Source organism: Homalodisca vitripennis, chromosome 4 (assembly GCF_021130785.1).
Source record: "Homalodisca vitripennis isolate AUS2020 chromosome 4, UT_GWSS_2.1, whole genome shotgun sequence".
NCBI classification, from domain to species: Eukaryota; Metazoa; Arthropoda; class Insecta; order Hemiptera; family Cicadellidae; genus Homalodisca; species Homalodisca vitripennis.
In genome coordinates, this window is record NC_060210.1 from 60600626 (window position 1) to 60626321 (window position 25696).

Below are 25696 nucleotides of genomic sequence, written 5' to 3' on the forward strand. Positions count from 1 at the left end.
ATAGATTTACAATTAACTCTTTTTATATTTTGACGATTTTCCCCAAATCGCCATACTAACATACACATATCATGCGTATGAATTTCTTACCGTATCCTGAGGTAAAAATTATTTTTAACCGTAGAAGATAAAGTGTTTAACTACTATTGCTAACTTTTCGTTATCCATAAAATGATTTACTAAATAAATGATTCAAATTTCGTTCTTCTAGAAGCTAAATACGAAGACGAAACTTTTAAAATATATATTCCACAAATTCACCAAATCATGATAGACAAAGCAATTAAAAGTGTTAACCCTTTCATCATTGAAACTATATAGAATTACTCTTAAAATAAGGAAATATAAAAGTTAAAACATAGTACCACATAAGAAAACAAAATACAAATTATAATAACACCGAATACAGCTGTGTTTAGATTTACATAAATCATTAAATCTTTCCTCAATTATCTTGTTAAACAAAACCTGTCAAGTAGACATTATATCGTAGTATTAGATATAACCTATGAATCTCATTAAAATACAGAAGAAAGACACGTTGCTAATATAGGAGGAAGCTTAAGAACACGTATAACATGGAACTTGTAAATTTGTTTAATATGAGAATATATACTTTTTATATAAAACTATAATGAATGGGGAACTTATTCAAGTGGAAATATAAATTTTTATTGCTCAATAGTATATCAATCTTGTAATAGTTACTATATTTGCATACTTCCTCAAGTTTTCAAAATAAACACTACTCCGTTTTAAAATTATTGCGCGTATGTGTGTTTCTTTACTACAATGGCTCCCCCAAAAAGACAGCTCTTCCTTCAGTAAACATTATTTGTTCACTTTTAAAAACAGCAGTGAAGTATTATAATGAGACTATTTTGAAGTTTGAAATTACTGAAAGCAGCATTTCATATTTAATGGGCAGTCAAACTAAAGTTTAAAACTCCTAAGAACTTCGTAATGCATATAAATTACATTCTATTAGAAGAGTATTAAAGAGTAAAAATCTAGAAACATTTTTGAACCAAATGAATTTTGGAAAACTGAAAGGAATTTTGAAGCACCAAAGAGTGCCTCCTGTACCATACAGTACAGTGGTAATCTAAAATAGCGTAATTCCAAATCTTAAGAGCTCCACTCTTATGTACACAATCTTGTGAATAAAGTGATAATTTTGATTTGGGGATTTGATGTTCTAATACCATCAAACAATTACTGTATCTAAAATTACAAAAGAAAACACATTTTAATTGAAACTTTCAAACCTTAAATGTTTTTGAGTAAAGGAAAGGATAAATAGAAAATAAATTAAAGACAATGTATTGAATAAAGTTTGCAACAATTCTAAAAACAGAAAATACAGTAATTTATTTGAACCAGTACTTAAATTACAAATAAAATACAGAGTGAACACGGTATAGTGTTTAGTAAACTTCAATGGAGTATCAGTTTCTAGATGTTCTGTTACCTCCTTTGCTTTGAGTTCTCCTCCCGTACAATTGTCAATTCGTTACGACTCAAGAGGCCAGTCACTGAACAGCTGCATATAGTTTTTTTTAAGATATTTGTTCAAAATTAAAGGTTTCAGATGTGTCAAGATAAGGCAATTAAATTAAACTGTGTTTTACTGTAATTATAATAAAAACATTTAGTTTGTTGTTTTAAAATGTATTACGTTACCCTCGCTCTAAGTTTTTAATATGAAAACAATACAAAAGCTGATTCAAAAAGTGTTTTTCAGTTTCAACTGCCATTTTCGTCAGGATCAACCTTTCAAGGTCTGATTTATGGCATCATTTTTTATATGAATATACTACCGTTAAAACTTGTACTTTTACTCCTCGCGGGCTGTTTCTCTAGGAGCGAGAGGTTCACTGAATATATATATATATATATTATAATACATTTTTTAGCTCTATTTTAATGGTTTAAATAATATTAAGCCGCCTCGAGACATGATTAACACACTTATAATGCTATATATATATATATATATATATATATATAATATATATATATATATATATATATATATATATATATATGCCCGTTCTGGTTGAATTTACTAAACAAATAACAATTTATCTTTATATTATTTAATATAAAGTATTAAGGTAATATATACCATAAACGTTTATTGTTTTAAATACATTACTTTAATATCATATTGCAGTTATTAATGTATAACCCAATAACATAGGGTTTTCTTTGATGGTAGTGTAGTTCCAAAATCCTTAAGACTGAAGGGACAGATTTATCATTAATCGAAGCTTATATAATTCAAACACTGAGATTAGTATCACGATATAACTTATAGAAACGGTGGTGCGTGACTCATAATGTTTTGTGTCGGATAAACAAGAAAAGGGAGGTATTTGAAAAACTTTGGTTATTTTTAATACGATAATATTTTTTTAAAGGAACTGCAATGGCATGAAAATAAATTGAACAAACTTTTTGTAGTGTATACATGGTACACATGTTTTAACCATCACAATATTTTATAAGTGTTAGACGTATTTTTATTCTTTTGTCCTCATAGTAAAAACATTCTTTAAAATTGCCTTTTTTATGTCTTTTATGTCTTTTTTAACACTTAATCCTAATATGCCCAAAAAGGTCAGTTTTCAGAACTATTAAAACCCCTACAGCTCCGTTTATTCTATAATACTAGTATATTTAATACGTGCTATATAATACACAGTGTATATAGCAAAATATGCATGTACATGGATATTTTCGTTTTTTAATATTGTCAAGAAGTGTTCCAAGAATCCCTACGCAATTATTAATTTCCCTATAATAAATAGTTACTCTTTTTCTCCTAAAAGTATCTTAAAATGAGCAAGATACTAATTGACGTTTAAGTGAATCACTAACATACATATTTTTGTTTTTGTTAAATTATGTTCCATATCATGGACTTAAGTATTGTAATAATTGCTGAAAATTGTTTTAAGAAGTTTTAACAATGTTTATAACAACGAAGGCGAATTCGTGCAGAAAAATGGTGGCTGCAGTATTTGCAATCAAAACACTATAATGTGTCAATGCTTGTATAAAGCTTCACTTTACTCATGAAAAAATATTGAAGTGTTTACAACATTTGTATTGGTTAGCTACCTAACTCCTAAAAAGTCCAATTCTGTAAAAAAGTATTTGCCAAATATAATACAGTGAGCCTGTAATTGATTTGGCCTACTTAAAGATTGAAGCCTCTATTAGATGGAACCATTATTTAAGAATGCATATACTACCTAGCCAAATATGGTTTTTATAGTAATTATAAGGCTACAGGAAATGTGCGTAATTCTGTTATGTTTTCACATAAGCTTAATTTCTAATTGTAAAGTATTCAATCAATCATTCAGAGAAACTAGTTTTATCAGCTTACTCAGTGATAGGTTTCAACTACGCTCAGCCCAACTCCATGTTTGGGCACGCAACGTTATATAAATTCATTCTGTGTAAAAACGACGTCTTGCATCATTTCAAGTCTACAGATGAATTATTTTCGAGATATCTTCCCACATGATAAATTCACAGTTTTCTACATTGAACTGGGTTTCATATTAAATAAATAAATAAATAAATATATATATATATATATATGAAACCCAGTTCAACAGTAGTTTTATATATATATATATATATATATATATATATATATATATATATATATATATATATTATAGGTATACAGACTAAGTCATCATAAAATTATGGTATATGTGTTACGATATTTAGTGTACTAGATAAGTACTAAGTTTGTTTACTGATTTATTTTTTCTGCTAGTTTTCCGTTACCAGTATAGGACCATTATGAAAGTAATAGCTAACGCTAAGTCAAATTCAATGCAGTAAGCTATTACCAAACTCAGTGTTCCTCATTTAAAAATGAAGCAAATGCACAATTTTTATTCTTCAAGTCAGTTCATTTTTGAGATACCATGCAGCCAGGCAGATCGCCAGATAGACAGAAATTACGTTTTCAAGCCCCTGAGGTGATAAGATTCGCCTCAGCCAAAAATATTTCTAATTAAATCCGGACAGAGAAAAACCAACCGATATCAAGGAGACGTGTAGCCTATTTCACGCTGTGCTTATCACAAAATCATATGAAATTGAACGAAGGCACATAAAAGAATTCTATGTAGAGTTCTGAACTCTGATGTTAGAATAAAATAAATTTAGAATTACTTACTAAGTGATTCAATTTTTAACATTTCCTATTAGAATAATGTTTGACGAATATCACAGTGCACAATATCAGTGTCTTTTCAAGGTAGCAGACGGACGTTCGTTGTAACGTTCGATAAAAATAACCCAAAGGTTACTTACAGCTGTCATCTGTGCAACTTATTATTTATGTATTATTGACTCTGAAGTTTTTTTTATTTTTCTCAGGTTTTTACTTCTGTTATTGGACCTTCTATCAAGCTAACTTGTGAGATCCTGTTAGTATTAGTTTCACCATGGCTGACTGTGCGAAATGCTTGAAATCAGTTACTAGGACTGGCAGGAATTCTACTAAGATTGATTGTGTGCAGTGAAAGTTATCTCTTCATGGCAATTGCGTGAACCTTACCCTTGATAATATTAAGTATTATCAGGATAATACTACCTGAAGATATGACTCATGTTCTAAAAAGCGCCGTAAGAGGATGGCTAAGAGATGATGAGGTCAGCTATGACCTATGATGATGTTTTAACCTGGTGTCAGAGCTGATGAAGGACCTAAAGGTATCGAGGCTAGCCAGGGTAAGTCAATAAATTCTGCCTTTAAAGAACTAAAAGAAACAAAAAACTAGTTGGCAAGCAAAGTTGGGACATAAATGATCTGACTATTGTGGATAAGATATCAGCTGAAAACATTCAACTTAAATGAGTGACTATCCTAGAGAGTAGAATGGATGGTATTAGTGAGGGATACTATTGAAATAAATGGTATTCCAGCTCAGAAGTGAATGTGTTTGATGTAGTCAAGGTGGTGAGTAAGGGGTTGGATCTAACTATTGAGGAAACTATGATCAGTGCTTATCATAGGCTACGTAGTCGGTAGGGTAGTGTGAGGCCTCCAAGTATTATAGTTAAGATGACCAAATGTATGAATGCTGAGGATGTGTTTGCAGAGAGTCAAAACCAGAAGTCACCAGCTCCTCAATGTTGCTAGGGAAAAAAACAACATCACTATACTTATCTATGGATAATAGGTGGGAAAATACTTATGAGGAAAGCGGGTGGGGATCCAGTTAACGTGATTACATCTGCAGACCTGGATAAGTTGTAAATTTAGGCATAAAACACACTGTTGCGTTAAAGTTTAAGTTCAGGAATATCTATAACTTAGACCTGTTTATCTTTCACAATTGCTCCTTTATTTGACATCAAAGATGTAGACCTAACTATACATTAAAATGTGATTTTAGGACTACTTATGAGTTTTGCATATTTATTTTTGCATTTATACACTTGAATTATGTCGTTTTCTTTTAATTTAAAATATGGTTGATATTAATAATTTTATTGCTGTTAATCACAACATTAGAAGCATGAGCTATAACCATTTGTTAGGTTTTCATATTTAGTTATAATAATTAATCAAATTTTACGCATTAATATAGTCTTTTTACTAATAACCAGAATTGTATGTCATTTAGAACTGCTCTTTGCCCACCATTGTTCGATACCATTTTTATTATAATCCATCTATTTCCACTAATCTTTGTACACACACACACACACACACACACACACACACACACACACACACACACACACACACACACACCTGCATTCCAAATCTATAGTGGTCCGATTGTCACGTGGTATGAGGTGACTTCTGTCGACCAATCAGGCGTCCAGGACGCCGGACAAGAAAAGCTCCCCAAGGCATCTCCCAGTTCTTCTAAAGACTCCGTCTCGCTAGGTTGTACGTCAAAACCAGCTTTAACCAAGTTCGGGCCAGGCCCCCTTGTCTTGTCTCTTGTGAACCGTAAGCCGTTCTATGGCAATTAACAGTCCCCTTGCCGGACATTATTTGGTTAAAGAGCCAAAAGTAACTTTGTCTCAACGTTCGTGAGTGAACCGAAAACATTGTCAAGTGAAGGTGGAATCTTCATCCATCAACAAGTACTCCCCTGCTCAACGTTCCTTGGAAGCAACCCAGGTCGAACTACAATCAACCCAACTTCATGTGTGTCGAGGTGTCAGACAATGGACGGTGCAAGGTAACAGTGTTTCATCATTCTTATCATGGTCCTTCGCAACTAAAGACAATTCTCTTCTCAACCAAGATTTAAAAATCCTCAACTAATTCGGACATTTTTGGACATTTTAATAGAAGACGAAAATCAGTTTAACACCTGTATTTTTGCTTTAATTGTGTGCCTTTTTTCTAATACTATGTTTTGTGATCTCATTTCGTATTTTTATTTTTCCCATTCGACTAATAGTTATTCTTAGAAAATCAACGTATGGGCTCCACCTGCTCAGCTATCGAAGTATGAGTTTTTTAAATATTAGACATTTTACTGGTCCTTCGAATATAATTGCGGTCCGCCACGCCGGATCTCCTAACATACCTTTTGGTCCTTCTGACCAGATCTAACATAATTTTTGGTCTTGTCGACCCGGATTTTCATCAGACTATGGATAAATAAACTTTATTTCAAGAATTCAAGAAATTTATTTATAATAAACATTTACAATCTTGGGTCCCAACAAATTACAGATAATTTTATCGTTGGGTTCCCATCTTTACTATACACAACATCCTAATATAAATGTGTTCTAATCACAAAAAGAAAAACCGATTGAAACGCGCTTTTGGCGTCGGTGCTTTCAGCCATTACCAATGGAATGCACAACCAGACTACAGATAAAGTAATAGCATAAACATAGTGCCTGGATTAAACCATTGTATAATATACATGATCGACCATATTCTATATTCACGACCATCTACTACTAATTCCATTGAAATGTATTACAATATGTCAACAATAGTTTCAATATAATGTATCACCTGCAACAAACACACACACGCACGCACGCACACACACACTTTATTCTGTAAGAATATAAATCCAATTTCAATGTATAAGATAGAACACCATTCACAGGTACAATTATATGAAAGGTTATACAATATAATCTATTTTCCTAAGCCTAAACGTTCACCAGTCTACTCATCACTTTCCATTTCAAGTAGCCAATCAAGTATGTAAGGTTTAGCAACGTAAAAATTTTTAAATTTTAGCAGTTTCTATAGGTATTTGATTAAATATTTTTGGAATAATGTAACTCAGCGAATTTTTCCCGTATGTATTACAAAATCTCGGCAGTTTACATTTATCTAATTTCCTAAATGCATAGCACGTTTTTGTGTTTTCTGTTTTAAACGAATCAGATAAGTAGTATTTTTGAATGATTTTTAATTTTAAAAGTTGTTTGGCATTTAAGGTATTGTAATCTGTATAGTAAAAGGCTATCAGGAATTTGGAAATTGCGCTGCAATTGTGGCACGCCCACCATTTGATATAGTGTTCTTCTTTGCAAGATATCCACCCGGTTTATGATGGACTTAGAGGCTGTACCCCATACCTCTACCCCATACCGCATCAAGGATTCAAACATCGACTTTATAAATTAGCTTGATTGCTGAACCGGGAAGGGTACTTCTTAAGCAGTAGATTTTCGCAGATACAGCTTTTAATCTTTTTATCAATTTGTTTATATGCAATTCCCATTTCAATTTGTGGTCTATAGTGATGCCCAAATAATTTGTTTCCGTAGCCACTTTTAACTTTGACACAACAACTGTTTTCATTATGATTATATAAGCAAACACAGTCATGGCTTTTAACTATTGGAGGTCGATCAGGAATATTATGAGAGGAATGAAAATTTATTACGAGGGTTTTTTTTTAGAATTTATAATTAGTTTTCTGTCGTGAGCCCATCTAAGCATTACATTATAATCAGAAGAAATGAGGGATTCTGCCCGATAGAAGTCCTTGTGAGCCACCACGAGTGCTGTGTCATCAGCGTACATAAACAAATGTCCATGAAAATTTTGTTTTGAAAGACTATTAACATATATATTAAACAGAATTGGGGGCCAGAACACTACCTTGTGGGACTCCTTGGTTAGCTACTCTGTATGAACTATATTCATTGGAAATTTTAACAGAAAATGGTCTATTTTTCCAGGTAACTTGCGAACCACTTTAAGATGTAGGATTCAATTCCGATATGTTTTAATTCATCCAGAAGTATGGCATGGTCAAGTGTATCGAATGCTTTTGAGTAATCGACAAAAATGGCTAAAACCTGCTTTCTGGAATTTAAATGATAATTTATAAAATTTGTAAAATCAAGCAACAAAGTCTCTGTCCCTTTATTTTTTCTGAAACCATGCTGGTTTTCACAAATTATTTTATTTTCTTCCAAATATTTATTTAGATAGTGTGCAACATATTTCTCGAATATTTTATCCATGACCGATAAAATAGCTACAGGCCGGTAATTTGAGGTTAAGTTTCTGGATCCTGACTTAAAATTGGTCTTATAATAGCAACTTTAAGATTGTCTGGGAAGATTCCTGATTTAAGTGACAATCTTATAAGGCTGCATATTACATCACAAATCTTTTCCTGCGCCATTTGAATGTCCTTTACTCTTATTCCGTCAATTCCTGGGGATTTTTTTATTGCTTAGTGACTGGATGATTTTACGAATAAATAAATTATTTGGCTTAGGTATGTAAAAGTTTTGAGTAGGTCTAAAAGAGCCAGTTGAATGTGTTAGCTTTGCTGGACAAACATGATTGAGATCCTTAACACTTTTTTTCAAAAAAAATCCGCAAATTCGTTTTGTATGGTATCCGGGGTGACAACGTTCGAAAAAAGCTCGTGATATGTTATCGTCTAGGTTTTCACGGGTTTTTATTTCCAAGCATAGCATTTATACAATTCCATTGCTTTTTCATATCATTTCGGACGTTATAAAATTCGCTATAAACGTAATCTCTTTTTGTTGTAAAAATCAATCTGTTTATTTTATTTCGAAATTTTACGTAGTCACAACGATATTTTAAATTGCTTGGAGAATGCTTCCATTTTTTAAACATCCTATCTCGTTCCTTTATTTTCTTAAAAAGGAAGTCAGTCATCCAAGGTTTTTTAACTCTGAAGCGAGATGTTTCTGTAGACTTTGTTGTTATTACTATTTTTTTTACTCCTTTCATAGACATTTTTAAAAATATTTAACACCTTTTCGTATTATGCATTTGGATTATCATCTGTATGTACAGTTGGCCAGGTCACCTGAGTCAAAAGCCTATGAACAGAAATATTACTTAGAATAGTTTGCTTCGAAACATCATGACCTCCAGAACCTTGGTCGTTAATCAATAGCGCATGCTATAAGATAGTGGTCAGCTGGTTTATAGGTAATAACTGCTGGAAATATCTCCTCCAAGGATCGGATCTAATGCATATATGGTCGATGCACGATGAAACTAAAACGTTATTTCGAATTTCTTCTCTTGTATTAATATCGATGCAATTCACGAGCCCATAAGAGGTTAAAATCGATTCATATTGAACTATACGAGATGATGCAGCATGATTTAAATTAAGATTAATGTCGCCGACTAATACAAGTCTCTCCTTCCTATTACATTGACTCAGCAACATATCTAGCTCATCCAAAAACGACCTCTCATTGGTGATTGGTGGTCTGTAAATGTGTAAAATCTGTATGCATTGGTTTTTAAAAATGTTTACATTAAACGCCATGAACTCACATTCAGTTTATTCTGACATCAGACAAAATCGGAGAAACAGTCAATTTTTTATGAATATACACCGCCAGGCCCCTCCCCTTCTTGACTCTCTGCATCTAAACCAACAGTTATAATCTGGTATTTGGAAGATATCAGTTTAGCGATGAATCTATATCTATTTCTGATATTAATAACACATCAAAGTTACACCCACCTAAGAAAACCCTTAGGTCGTCAAAATGCTTCCGATAGACCGCAGATTTATGTGTAATATTAGTGGGGAGTCAATGAGCGCTTCGTTAGTTGATAAGAAAGAATCAATATCAGGGTAATAACGGCATTTATCTATGTTTAACATCGGAGAGTTTCTTCGTCGGTAAGTATGTGGAGTCTGTCTGTCATGTAATTTAGTTATCTACCGACCTTCGACGTGATCGTGTCTCCGACCTGTCTCTGGTGCCTGTAAGTGAAACACATATATACGTACTCACTTGAACCCTGGCAATCTTTCCTATTACACACATAATTACAGCACATTAGCACATTAGGTATACAATATTTTAACGATAAACCTTTATCATACATTACACTAAAAACAAATATACATTTTCTTGTTAGGCAATTATTTTGGACAAATTCCTACATCAATAGCATGAATACATTACTAATATTCGTCCTAATTTGATTCGTACTTGAATTTCAGTAATAAAGGAGATCAATCTGCAAAATAACCATCAGACTATAATTTACAGCATCGTACCGTTGTAAGCCACCCAATTTAGAAAAGGCAAAACTTCCTATATTAGTTACAATAATACTAGGACATATACACCAACCTAGACATAACACTGAGTAACAACTAACAATCAAGCCATCCACATAAGTACCACCTGAGCTAATTTCAAACATTAAAGGTAAAAGAATAAAGATATAATAACATAATGATTCAAACGTATAAATCGTTCTAACTTATACAAGTTTGTCTAGGTCGCTTTTTTGTTTTTAATATGTATAATTGAAGCATTTTCACTTTTTTTCGCAAAGATTTTTCCGTTTTTTCACCCACACAAATTTATAGTCTCTGTCTTTGGCCTTAAGTCTGGTTTCTCTATGCAGTTTTCTGTTGTCCACTGTCAGATTTTCATTAAAATAGACTTTAGGCTTGCCCGCTGCAGCATTTTTGTAGGCTTTTCTTCCCTGGGTTATCCACTGGTCCCGAACATCCTTCCTTGTAAACTGAACAATCAGTGTGGGTGGGTGCTCAGCGTTGTGCTGTTTTAGTGGGTGGGGCAGCCTGGATATGTTGACTATCAAAAAGTAACATTGATTTCCCCACAAACCCTCTCCAATATCTTTATTGTGTCTTCCTTACCGGCGTCTTGAACTCCATTTATTTCCAAGTTAAAGCGTCTGTTGTATTGATCCATGTCATTTACCTTCATTCTCAATTCTTCTATTTCACCATCCCTGTCCTCCACCTTCCTCTCCAGACCCACTACCTCATGCTTAAAACTTTGGTTTTGCTTTTCAGCTCTTTTATTTCATTAAGCATCTCATCATACATACCTGATATAAAATTTTGGCTGTCTTTTACTTCTTTGAGTATGCTTTCAAAACCCTCGAACCTTACTGGTAAGGCTAGCTATCATAGTCTTAAGCTCATTGTCACAGTTTGAGGTTAGGCCTATTTTTACAGTGAGTGTGAATATTTGATTTACTACTCACGGATGTAGACCTTCCCTTACACTTGTGCATACATCTCCAGGCTAATTTCTTTTCTTCACTCATTGTTCTGAAGGTTGTTTCCTTAACACTACATCCAAAACAATAATGGTTACCACAGCCATGACATTCAACATGATCACATTCCGGTTGCAAAATCTCATCACAATAACCGCACCGCACCATTTTTTTTCAAGAATGTTTAATAACCTTCACCTAGTTGTTGAATAACAAAATAGATCAGTATGTTAAGCTTAGATAACGACTTTAAGGTTATGTTTGCGGAATAAACAACGAGTAGCGACCGACTGCCTCGAGCGCTGCCAATCCAACTCATTTGGTGTTGGAAAATAAGACATTGTGTTTCCATTGTGTGAGAGACTAGTATTTGTAGCGCCAAAAGTTAGCATCCCCAAGCGACGCGCGGCCATCTCGAACTCATCCCCCACTACTCTTACATACCACACTACAATTTTAAACGCATTGTTTGTAAACAAACATTGACACATCTTGTACCTTACATCCATTGTCTATACACTACATTGCATTACACTTGCAAAACATTTATTGACTTGCCAACTATTGTATCTCATTTGTGATTGTCATAATAATTAAGTAAGAATTTATTATGAGAGGAAATTGAAATATCTTGTATCAGTGTTTAACTACAACGTCTCTGGAAATATTGTGTAACCAATTATCATTGGTGATTGATGATTTTTATTGTGTATTGTTTATTTGAAATATTGTTACATTATCAAGGGTTAGTTAATTTGTCATAATTGTTATTGATTTTAATTTAGTTAGTTATTTAGTTTGCTGTAGTAATTTCATGTTTTAAGTTAAATATTCACTAACTAATCATGGCTCCAATCAAAGTCAGTACCTATGAAAGGTTGACGCTGCTAGTTAAGAATAGATTTACCAAAATTCTAAAAGAAGTTGAAAAAATAGTTAAGAGCGAAATCCCTTTAACTCATGTTGTTCAACGTACGTTAAACAGCTATCTGAGCGAAGTTTCCAAAAAACGGAATGACTTCGAAGCTAATTTAGCTAGGATCGTGGAGGTTCCAACGACCGAAGAATTGTCCGTGGAAAGACTCTCTACGGATCAAGACGAAATTAACGACCTTTTCGTTCAGATTTCTGGTTTGATAGAGTCCGCTATGTCTCCTGAGGAAGCACCGTCAACACCGTCGGTACACAGTGAGCGGCAAACCCCCCTAGCCACGCTGTCACATATCAATCTGCCGCGTCTAGAGCTTCACCACTTCTCTGGCGACCCCGCCAAGTGGGTATCCTTTATCAACTTGTATGATAGCACTGTGCATCGCAACACCGCCTTAACAAGTGTAGTCAAATTCCAATATTTGCTCTCGATTCTTTCTGGCGAACCCCTCGCTTTAATCAAGAATTTCAACATTAGTACAGCAAATTATCTAATTGTGTACAATATCTTACGTCAGCGTTATCACTCAACAAGACGTTTGGTTACTCTACATTTGAACCATTTGATAGATTTACCCGATGTTAGTAGTCAGTCAGTACGAGGACTGACCGGATCTAACACCATTTTTAAGTAATTTAGAACCAGCTGAGTTATTCCATGATAAGACAGTGTAACTAAAACTTGTATAAGCAAAACCAAATTGAATCACTACAAGATAGAAGGTTATAACATTTCTGCTAAATACAATGAGAGTATCGAGCAGGAAACCATTGTTTTTGTCCGTGGCCGTCACCAGTGTACAAGTATGTTGAGTAAGAGAGAGACGATGTTCAGTCCGCTGATGTTCTGCAGTTCGATCTCAGGGCCAGTGACCTTGAGTGGCTCACTATGCTTCCTGTTTATCGCTTCCACAATAGTTTGCGTGTAGATTTCATTAATGACATTGATAACAGTCCTATCAGGGCTGGAGGGGCCGGAATATTACTTTTGGTGAGGTTATGAAATTTAAAATCCTAGCTCAAACCACTGAAACTCACTATTATTTAAGCCTACCAGTTGGTAAATAAATAGTAAATTTAGTTAGGTAACTTCCACGGATTGTAAGAAACTCAGCTACGTGTATTAATCACGTTTGTATGCAATTTTTATAAAATATTGTATATTTTAAGGCTACAGTTTATCAATATAACATCACGGATCATGTAACTGTTGTATTTTCAATTAAATTTGAGAGAAAGGTTAAAGAAATTGTGACGATGATGGGTGTGATAAAATTGATATGGATCAGCATGTCAATGAATTTATTATTGTTGATTGGAGCGATTTATTTGTTAAAAGTTCTATGTCAGTTACTTCTCAGTGTTTTATTGATGTTTTAGAGTCTATTAATATATTAGCCTTGAGTAGTTGTAAATCTAGAGTTTTTGTCAACATAAAAATGATTAAATCAAAACCAACAGATACGTTACTGGTAAGAATTAAAAGAAAGGAAACAAATGTATAAACTGCTCATGAAAAATCCAAATGATATGCGAATAAAGTGGTATTATATCAATTTTAAAATTCGCCTGAATGTAGATATAAACATTTCAAAAGAAAATTACCATAGGAACAAGTTTGAGAGCTCTTCGGGTGATATAATAACTCAATGAAGGTAGTGAATGAATTGATTGGTGCCGGTCAGAATAAATGTAAAAGTAATGGTATCATTGGCGTGGTAACTGAACAATTGGATATAGTAAAAGAGTTTTATGCTCTTTTTTATCGCTGCCTGTAAATTGAGAACACAGATAAACAATACGTATTACCAAGTCTCAGATTATAACAATATTTTTGCACAACTTATTAATTCACAATCATTTCATGCCACCAACTACACCCGAAGAGGTTTTAACTTTAATTCATAGCCTACTAAATCAGTAAAGCACCAGGTTGTGATAGTATAGGTTCCTCAGTGGTAAAAAATAGCTCCCAATATTATCAATGTTTTGTCACACTTCTACAATCTTAGTATATAAACTGAAGAGTTTCCACTGAGCCTACAAAAGCTGCTTTAGTCCCAGTTTTTAAACATCAATATTAGTGTCTACGGAAGCTGTCCTGAACACATTAATGGAGGCTGTAAATGAACCACTCGATAACAGTAAAAAAACTTATGCTATATTTGTAGATTTGATAAAAGCTTTTCACATAATTTATCATGGAATTTTGCTTGAAACGTTGTGTCTTGCAGGTATAATAAGTTTACCTCTTAGATTGTTCTCTAGTTACTTATCAGGAAGGAAACAAAATGTTAGAACAGACTTCTTAGGTAACCCTGGTATAGTGGAACATGGAGTTCCTTAAGTTTCGATATTGGGTCCTATCCATTTTTAATCTACATCAACGATCTGTCTAATGGACGCTTTGATGTAGACTGATCGCTTTTACCGATGATACTGCATTTGTGTACGAAACCCAGGATATTAACAACTTGTGTAGTAACATGACGAGAAAACTATTCTTTCTCAGGCTCTGTTTTGACAGCAACTAATTGGTATTAAGTGAGAAATCCACATTTAAAATATTTAGCCTCAGAAGTGGAGTTAAATTTGACAAACCTTTAAAATTTCATAGCTTTGGATGCTTTAATCTGAGCCAACATAATCTTATTACTAACTTTTTAGAGCTAGGGCAAGTTAGTAGTATTAAGTACTTAGAAGTTGTCATTGATAGTCATCTGTCATGGAAGGTATATGTAGCAAAGTTAAAAAGAGAGCTTCATATTTTGTTTGAGAAGTTTGTATTTTTCTACGTCGGACTAATAAGGTATTAGTTAATGTATACCATGCATCTGCAGGATCTAGGCTCAGTAATGGATTCACGTGCTGGGGCGGGACTTTATAGCTTTACACTACATCCCATTATAGTTTTTTTCAAAAAAGATTCATAGTATTGATTTCTAGTAAGGGAAGTTTTAACACACATGACCAATCTTTGTTGATTTAAAGATTATCCCATTACGTTATTTTTATATAAATATATATATATATATTATATTAGGTCGTTTCATATATATATATATATATATATATATATATATATATATATATATATATAATAACAAATTAGACTTCTTAGTTTAAATTTCCTTTAATATTTCGGCTTTGCCGTTTTCAAAAAGGTATAATAAAAGGTATAATAAAAAGTATAAAACATATAAAACAAAAATAACACAGCAACAAAATTTACACAAGTAAATAAATAAACATTTGCATAAATAAATAAACATGTGATTAACACCAAAGAGAAATATCATGAACAGAGAAAGAATTTAGAAAAATAATTTAGAAAAAATTATAATAACTAAAACAATTGATCATTTCATCTTTTATTCAGACCAAAGGGTACTTTTGATTTTTAATATTAACTGAATGTGCCTGTTCTAAATTTTCTAAGTAAATTTTGTTTCCATTTTTCTGGTACTTTGCAAATACCTTTCAATGAATAACATTGTTCAAAATTTTGTTGGTGGCCTAATGCGTGTTGTGAAACCAATTTTTTCATCCTGTTTTTTTAGACGAACAACGATGATTATTCATTCTTATGTGCAATGGATTGGTTGTCAATCCAACATAATCCAATTGCACAATTTTTTACATGTTAATTGATAAATTACATTTTTTGCTTTTGCAATTAATTTCTCCTCGAATAGGGTAAATTTTCTTTGTTTTACTACTGGTAAAAAAATTGGACGATTTTATAATTTTGCAAGTATTACATCGTTTGTCTTTACAGGGTTGACACTTAAAACTTTTCTTCTTTTCTGAATTTTGAATGTCAGTAGGTGGCAATTTGGGCCGTACCAGAAGATTTTTCAGGTTAGTATTTCTACGAAACACTAGCCTGGGTGGTTTTGGAAAATAAGTTTTTAGTAATTGGTGAAGATTCAAGAATTTTGTGTGCCGTTCTTAGAATATATTGTTTTGTTTTTTATATAAACCAGGAAAATATTTTGTTATAAATTTTACATCATCATTATTTTGGATTTTATGAACATTAGAGTGTTTAATTTGATTATTTATAAATTTTGAAGGATATTTTCTTTTGACAAATGCATTTCCAAGTTTTTTCTAGATAATTTTGATAATCTGCACTATCAGTACATAATTTTTTTGGCCCTAGCTGATAAACCCTTTGGTACTGATTTTTTGACCATGTACAGGATGGCAGCTGTTGAAATGTAGATAATCCATTGTGTTACTGTCTTTAATATGAATTTTTGTTTTGAGAAATCCAGATTTTAATAAAAACATCTACATCCAAGAATGTTATGATTTCTTTAGAAAATTTCCAGGTAAATTTCAAAATAGAGAATTTGTTCAGATTTTCCAAAAATTCTTTTAAATGTTCAAAGCTATTATTCCAAATCATAAAAATATCGTCAATGAATCTCAACCATACAAGAGGTTTGTAGGATTGAGAATTCAAAAAATCTTCTTCTAATTTTTGCCATAAATAGATTTAGCATACGCAGGTGCCATCCTGGTGCCCATAGCTGTTCCATTAATTTGGAGGTAATTTTTATCTTGAAATTTAAAGTTGTTCATAGTTAAAATAAAATTAAGTAATGTCATTATAAATTTTTGTGCTGGGACTGGCTTGCTTAGGTCTAGTTCTTAAAAAACTATGAAATAGCTTCTTCGCCCAAATTGTGAGGAATGTTTGTGTATAGAGACTGGACATCAATGGTAACCATAATTGCATCGCTGGGAATAGGTTGCTTCATTTCATTCAGTCTTGCGATGAAGTGATCGGTGTTCTTTTGATGTGTGACTTCAAATTTTTCACCATTTGGCTGCAAAATGTCGTCGATAAAGCTGGAGATTCTTTCTGTTGGAGAACCATAAACCCGAAACTATCGGTCCTCCCTGGTGGTGGCCTTGTTTTCCTTATGTATTTTAGGTAAAATATAGAAAACAGGGGTTCTTGGTACATCAGGAGTTAGGAGAGCTAATGTTTCTTGACTTATATCTTCTTTTGGTCCCTCAACTGCGAGAAATTGCTTAATATCATTGTTAAATTTATTACGTCATATATATATATATATATATATATATATATATATATAAAATGACGTAATGGAAAGGGGAGACACGGGAGATACAACCTAAGAAGATGGTTTAGGTGCCCAATTTCAATTTCATTACACTCGATTGTTCAATACTATGAATGCTAAAATTCCTCATTTGTCTCACTGAAACAATTTTGTTATAAGTTTAGAATATTGGTTTTTTTTACACAAATATATTGATGATCTGCTTGAAATACAGTAGTGAGGTAGGAGGTTGGATTTAAATGGTTGTTGAGTTTTAATTAAGACAGAAAGCTAATGTATCTGATGGTTGTGCTGGTTGATGTGTATGAATGTTTAATTAGCAATCTTCATTTTTGTCCACCGTCATTATTACTAAGTTTGTGAAGCACTGAAAGATTTGGTTGTATTTTTTCATTATTTAAAGTAAGATTTTATGCATTCATTTGGTGTTGTGTTGCTACTTTTTTTAATTTGTTCATTCAAGTGATGACGATCCCAGTCACTTCAGGTCTCATTCAGATTTCACCTAGGAGGTCCCTATTTATTTTCCCATAATGTATATGTATATACTGATTTCTCTGTTGCACTTTTATGTGAAAAGCTGTATAATTGCTTGTGAATGAGATTAGTTACATATTATAAATTATGTTATACTTGTCTTATTAATTTTAGACCTATATACTTTGCAAACTATACACTTGTATTTCTGGCAGAATAAAGATTTATTATTATTACTTACTATGACATAGTATACTCGATCTGCAACGTTTGAAGCAATGGAGCGTAGTTAAAAGTAGTTACTAATTGCTTGGTTCATTGGGTAATTAGTTTTCCTAGAAATTAGTTCACTTTAAACTCAGTCATCTTAACTTAATGCCACTAATTAAAAGCTCACCAGAATGAAAATACCATGAACATTAATATGAATTCAATTTACTGTAGAGTAGTTAACTTTAAACTGTGCAAAATGAGAAAAATGTGAGTAAAGTGATTGAGATTAAACAGATTATAATGGTTTGAATGAACTTATAAAATATTATTGCTGGATGTTGCTCATCACAATGAGATGCAGATATTATGTATAGGATTGCGTATTCTATCTCAATCCGGAATATCAAAGGAACTGAGTGAATAAGTTTGTAGTCCACTGGCAGTATTCAATTTTAATAGACCATTGAGTACTAAGATTAAAATAGAATCAGTTTGAAAATATTGACAGATTAAACTTATGAATTTGGAGTTCTTCAGAATTAGAAAAATCATGTTAGGCATAATCATACGTGAATCTTCAGAAAGCACTCTGACGTAGGAAATGATTTGTACATACCAGGCTATAGGAGCTCTATTTTATCCAATTATAGTATTTGGAATTTCTTTTGCTTTACCAATTCTCATAGAGCGACTGCAGAAATGCAGTAATCTGTGTTGTGTGTGAGTTATTAGCAGAGTCTTTCAATCAACTTTGCGTTTGGTTACACAGAGATTTCTAGTGAAGCGGATTAACTTATCAAAGATGCCATTAACATGCTCGTCATACGTTGTTTCCATCCAAGACGATTTCCAATTAGTTATAACCCATTTTATCTGGATAAATACTATAATTCTTAGAAAACCCGTTGTGTCTTTCTAATGTATCTTTACACAAGTGAGAGAGGTTTCGAAGATGGATTACTAATAAATTCTACAAAGAAGCATGGTTAATCTTTTTATTAGACTTTAAAATCTTTGAAATCAATATATTCTCTCATGAAGTAAAATTATAATAATTTCACAACTAGATATTCAACAATCGCTTTGATATTTTTACTAATTATATTAATTGCATTACTTGATATAGCTTTTATAGATTTTGGTCAAGTAAATATATGAAAGAATAATATCATGGATTAGACATCCTCATATATACGTATAAATACATATAATTATAAGAATGGTATTCATTTATATATCCAACATTACAATAAAGAATGTTAGATCTTTCAAAATACACCCTTAACAGAAAAACACACAAATTCTATAGTTAAACTTCGGGTGTCTCTTTCTTTTATTAAACATAGAATATGTTACTAAGTTTTAATGGTATACGAGCGTCTCGTATAATAAGAGTCTCGTTAAAACAGTTTAAGCTGCGCATCGGATATTGTAAAACTTATTATTGTTATAATACGAAGGGCATATAAAAATCACGTAACTTGTTATAAATCCTTGTTCACCAGACCAAATTCTCATACAAAAAGTGGCGTCAGAATGTTCACAAATGAATACTGTTTACATTACCGCCTCGTGTTTTTGAACTAAACACTCAATATTTACTTTTTCAGCTGGAGCATTCTTTTGTTGTATACAGAGTTGCCACAAAATACCAGTATCTAAAATGGAAGATGTAACATATGAATAACTTCCAGATACGTTACGTTACTCATAAATACATCATTATAAATATATTAATTACAAAGTACTATTATGCAAAAATAAGCCTAATTTAGTTAAATAACTACGTATTTAAGTCATTGATTCTTGGCTTTGGTTTAGGACTCTGCAAATAACCTAATTAAATTTATTTATTGTTTGATACTTTTTAAACCGTTATTCAAATCTCTGCCATATATTTAACCACAATTTCAAGCTTGCAGAACTATTTGTGCACTGGTTTCGTTAATTAATATAACATCACCCACCTATATCATCGTAGTTTGCATTTACTAACTTTACATTGTGACAAATATACTGTATACATAATTGGTTATTTAACATTGAGGAGAATTTAAATCATAGATTAAGCAGTTATTGAACAGTAGGTTAATAATATGTGTCATTAATAGGCACTTGCTGAAAAGTACATAAATAAATGTACTATACATCTTGACAGTTTTGTACATTAGCATCAGCCTCAGAACGACTAGTTATAGGCTCTTTGTGCGCATTTATTGGCCCACAAAGAAAATATTAATAAGAATTCCTGTATTTCAATGTTATTTTTTCATGAATTATAGTAACGATTCATGGTTGGCTCTTCATTATGTTCATTTCCTTACTGTTTCAACAATGATTAATATTCTACAACCTTAATCTTTGTTCCTCCATTCCCAAAATAACAAGTTTACTAATTAATGAAATGGATTATACCAACTTGTAAGGTGTTATCTTAAACGTGAAATAAATATATACTGGTAAGAACATATATTCCCTAATTAATTAATGGTTTGCTATCCTTCTTCAGTTAAACACATAAATAGTGTTTATACGTAGTTACAGGAACATGTAAACGGTGTGGTTAAGACTTGGTTAAGTTGGTGGACAGTGATCTCGTTTACAATTCATTAATATACATTCGACTGGAGTATACAATCCTCTAGGTAGTAGTTTCCTTTTTTCTTAATGTTTAGGCTTGAATTTCCTTATTTATCAGACATAGTCAGTATTCCCATAGGTTTGTATACGGACTGAAACAAAGGAAAGATATACTTCCCAGAAAAAGAATCAATTTTGATTTGAATGCGTTACTCGTACAGTTTTGTCACGTGGCTGTAAACCCAACTTGACAGCCGCCAGAGTATAAAGAACTCGATACACTTTAACAGTTTGAAACATTTCTTTTTTTTCTTTTATTTGACAAGTTTTGCAGCTTCATCTGAATACTTTATAAGCATTGCCATCTTGCCACTTTTATAGGGTGATCTGAACTAGTAGAAATGATTACATCATTAGGGTGGAAGTAACATTCAGGTGACCGTGATTCAGTATGCTTCTTTTATCATTTCAGTGCTTAGTCCCTAAACACCAATCACATACCAGTTTGAAGAAAAGTCTTATCCATATCTAGACCCGGAAGCATTTTCTATCTTATTAATGGTTAATTTGAACCTCATTATAAATAGCTCATGAACCTTCTACTATGAATCTGTAGAATCTCTAGATTCTCAATCCGTAGAATCTCGATTCCTTGAATCAGGAATCAAGGACTAGTCCTCACCATTAGGGATCAAAAATTTGAATAATTTTTCCAAAAATATTTTGAGAACACATCCATGACATCTTCAATTCACCGTCGCTGTCAAAAGCCAACCAGTACTGCTTTCATCCTGCTGGATATGGTAGTACTCCTTCTAGATAGTTTCGGAGAACAGAAAAGATGTGATATTAGAGAGGTAGTTCATCCACCATTATCCTATAATCCAATTTCTGTCACTAGACCTCAGATCCAAACACTAACACAGGCCTGATCACGAAGACAATATAAAAGTCTTAGCTTACGTTTTAAAAAATCGCAGATCCGTTCACCAAAAACCTAGTACAAATTGCAGAAGTAGCTTTGGCTAATTTAGGTTGTAGTTAGTCCCATCGCACCGATTTCCCACAAAGTCCATTGATTAATTCAGTGATCGTGGTTTTCAACAGTCACGAGAGTAACAATATTACCTCCATAAAATTGTGCAGACTTAAGATTAACAAAACTTAATACGGCGTTTACAACTAGTTTACACAAGAGATGTAAAAATAAAATTTAGGACAGCCTCTACTGTTCTTTAAATGAAAAATCGCTCATGGATAACATACCACCATTTCCGAATTGAAAATTTCCAATAATCCATTCACAAATTTTACCATCCGGATGCCGTAACTGGACTTACTAGAACTGTTGTTGTCCCCTTCAATGTCAAAGATACCGTCCAGAATTATTCTTCGAGCCACCAACTTTCTTACACACCAATTGCTACAAGGTAGGCTACAAGCACATTATTTCCTGGAATACTGTTACTTCATAAATAATACATATTATTATTTTTAAGGGGGCCGATACAGTTAATAGCGATCATTATGCAATGCATAGTAAAATATTTTATTATAACCTCAAATAAATATTAAATGTAATTGTACCGATTGTATTAAATAATAATTCTGGGGTAACTGGATTACCGGTGGAAGGAGTAGTTCTATGAATGATAAGAACTGGACTGTACAACAGAGGCTGCTATCGGCGAGGCGCGCATCGCAGATGGCAGTGTTTGATAACGAAATTGAGAGGTGGGGTGAAGAAGACGTGCCTTACCTCCAGTCTCAGTTCATCGGAAGTTATTGCAACGAGTAGAGTTTGGAAAGTGCCAAGAGTAAATCTTTTTGCTAATCGTCATCGTACCTGCGGGTAAGTAAACTTTTAACTGGAGTCCAGTCAATATTCATTCTAAGTTATTTTCAATAATTTTGGGAAAGAAATATTGTAAAAATTAAATTAAATGGGAATTTAGGAACTTGTCCTTTTGATCTGTGCAATATAAAACTTGTTAGTGCAGTGAACACATGTATATAAAATGTTATGTAAAAATACTAAAAGAGTTTTGTGGTTGTTACAGATGCTTTCAGCAATTTTTTGATTTTTAAATCTCTAACACTGAAGAATACTTTTAAAGTAAAGTAAAGAAAATTAGTAACAAATATAATTGAATTTTGAAGATAAATTTAAGTGAAGAATTGCCAGATCAGATTAGAGTGTGAATGTTTGAATGTTGAAAATTGAATAAAAGACAAGCTGTAAAAACTTTGTACATATTTGGGAGTGAAGAATATATATTACGTGTTTGAATTTAAAAGTCATCAAGAAGTTTTTTATTTAAATTTTAATTCCAGTAATTATTTTTAAGAAGAAGTGTTATTTTAGTTTGAACTTTATTTACTTCAGAAAATTTTCTTTTATTTTAAACCTTCACAAAAGTTTTAAATTTCAAAGCTAACCCCTCATGTGCTAGTAAAACGGTACATAATGAACCTTTGAAGTTATACTCAATACAGATCCTAGTTATTTAAAAACATATTTGGAAGAAATCGAATTAATGTTTTACTTTTTTATACAACAAAAGTTTTTAATTTATTGAAATAGTTCTGGTTCCATTCAAAACTCTAGGACTATTAGTGACACTAATCAAAACACACATGCAGCTATGATTTGAACTTCAAGCATAGAGGTGAGTTAAAAAAATGTTCATGCGAGTATAATTAAAAATTTTTTAAATAAAGTAAAATATTTTTCATTTTTTGATTACAAAATTAACTTATCAAAAATTTTATGAAAATAGTTCATATTGTACTATGAGTACCCAGGAACAAGAATATAATTAGACATTTCGCGTAGTACAAATTGTATAAAATTATTTAGGAAGCCACTAATATTGGAATAAATTAAACACTTTTTTATATTAAAAAAGTGAAATAATTCTTCCAAAATATTTTTTAATATCCAGCATCTGTACTGAATATAATATCAAAGTTTATTTGAATTTGGTCGTTATTTAATGTTACAGTGAAATATTTTATTATTCATTGCAAAATGATTTCGACTAACTGTTCCCCTATGAATCGCTTTTAAAGCTATATTGGTTGATTTTTTTTTTGTTAAAACTTAAATTAAATGACATTTTTTGGAAAGAAATATTGGGATTTAACTTTAATTTGATTGTGAGAAGGTAGGATGTATAAAATATGTAACCCTTTGGCAAGTTAGTGCTGGTAACTTTAAATTATTAGGAAGGCGGTTCACTGCGTTGAATTTATCAGAACTTGTTTTGTGTACTGCAGTTACGTCAGATCTGAGAGGGCTATTGTTTCTCAAGTTGGATACGGCTGGACCAATGAGAGAACGCCGCGAATGACCATCAGAAAGGGGTGGAACCGGAACTACGTATAAAAACTGCCAGCTCATAATTTTTGGCCTTCTTTTTGGTAATTATCGTGAACTTAGTTGATGACAGTACGCGTCGCGTTTCTAAATTTTTTCCGCGAGGGATTTTGAGGTAAGCGCCAAATTTATTGTACGTTATATTGAAATAGTTTTCTAGATCTGATATTAAATTAATTTTGTTGCCTTTTTTATAGAAAAATTAAATTTATAGAAACTTCAGAGCAATCTGCATAACTGATTCTTGATGAACAATAAAGCACAATAGAATCAAACAAGTTACATTTGTTTCAAACTTGCAAGAAAAGTGTATTAAAAGTGAACTTTGTTAATAACTTTGATTGAATTTTGGAAATTTAGTAATATATTAATATTTAATTTGCACTTTTTATTGTGAATTTTTAATTGGAAATTAATTTAACTTTAAGAATTGTTTGAGAGAGTTGTATCTGAATTGCAAAGACTTGAAAGTTAAGGTACAACTAGTGGAAAGAGAAGTTTAATTTTGGAATTTTGAGTGAACTTAGTGAGATTACTAATAAAAAAATATGTTATATCGTCTTGGATGTCTGATTGATAATTTTATTTATAATATTCTGGAATATTAATACCTATAATCCAAGTCGTTATATCCTTAAATTATTTTTCCTTGAATACAAGAAGCTGAGAAACATCATTACACTTTGTGCATCATTAAACGCCCTTTAACAATAAGTGGAGTGGATCCACCTACCCCAACATCCATCCTCCGCAGTAGATTAGACCTAGATGAAATCCTTTCTGCTACCTCAACATCTCGACACTTTCGATTATTGATGATCTGCCCTGGACATCCATAGGGTTGCTTAATTAATATAAGCGTCAAATCTGTTTTTTTTTCTCTACCCTGTATAGGTTCAACTGGAAGTTATGGATTTTGCACCCAGTTTCAAGTCTTTCGCACCTTTCAATCGACATTTATCGCTCATACAGACAGGCGAGTAGACAGCCAGAGAGTCTGTCCATATGGATTCTGCTCAGTTAATACGACATATGTGTGATAACTCTTTAAAAGTCCTAGAGACTTGAAACTTAGCACATATTTTCTTTGTCTTAGGAAGAACTGTATAAATTTATGACCCAAACATGGATAGTAAAGTAATTAGTTTTGCTCTCGGCAGTAGGTTGATTTGTATAATTATGGTTGAGTTCCAGTATTTTAGTTTAAAAAAATGTATTACAATGGTCTTTGGATATGGTTTATTGAACAATAAAAAACTATTTTCATAGTAGAAGGACTTTGTAATCATTTTATATTTTCAAAGGTTCAATTACCATAGTATAATTAATATAATTTAGATTTAGTTATTTACATTAATTAATTAAAGGCAATATATATTATACTGTATTTTGCGATTATAGATTTTATATTACTTTATACATTGTGTGTAACTTATATTATACGAACATAATGTTTTTAACTTTAACCGCATCTACCAAATATTT

At 32.2% G+C, this 25696-nt stretch overlaps 1 protein-coding gene across 1 annotated transcript in view; it reads left to right on the forward strand.

The window, feature by feature from the left end:
• Window positions 1-25696, forward strand: part of LOC124359359 (tachykinin-like peptides receptor 86C) — a 99104-nt gene that overhangs the window by 13608 nt on the left and 59800 nt on the right. The window lies entirely within an intron of this gene.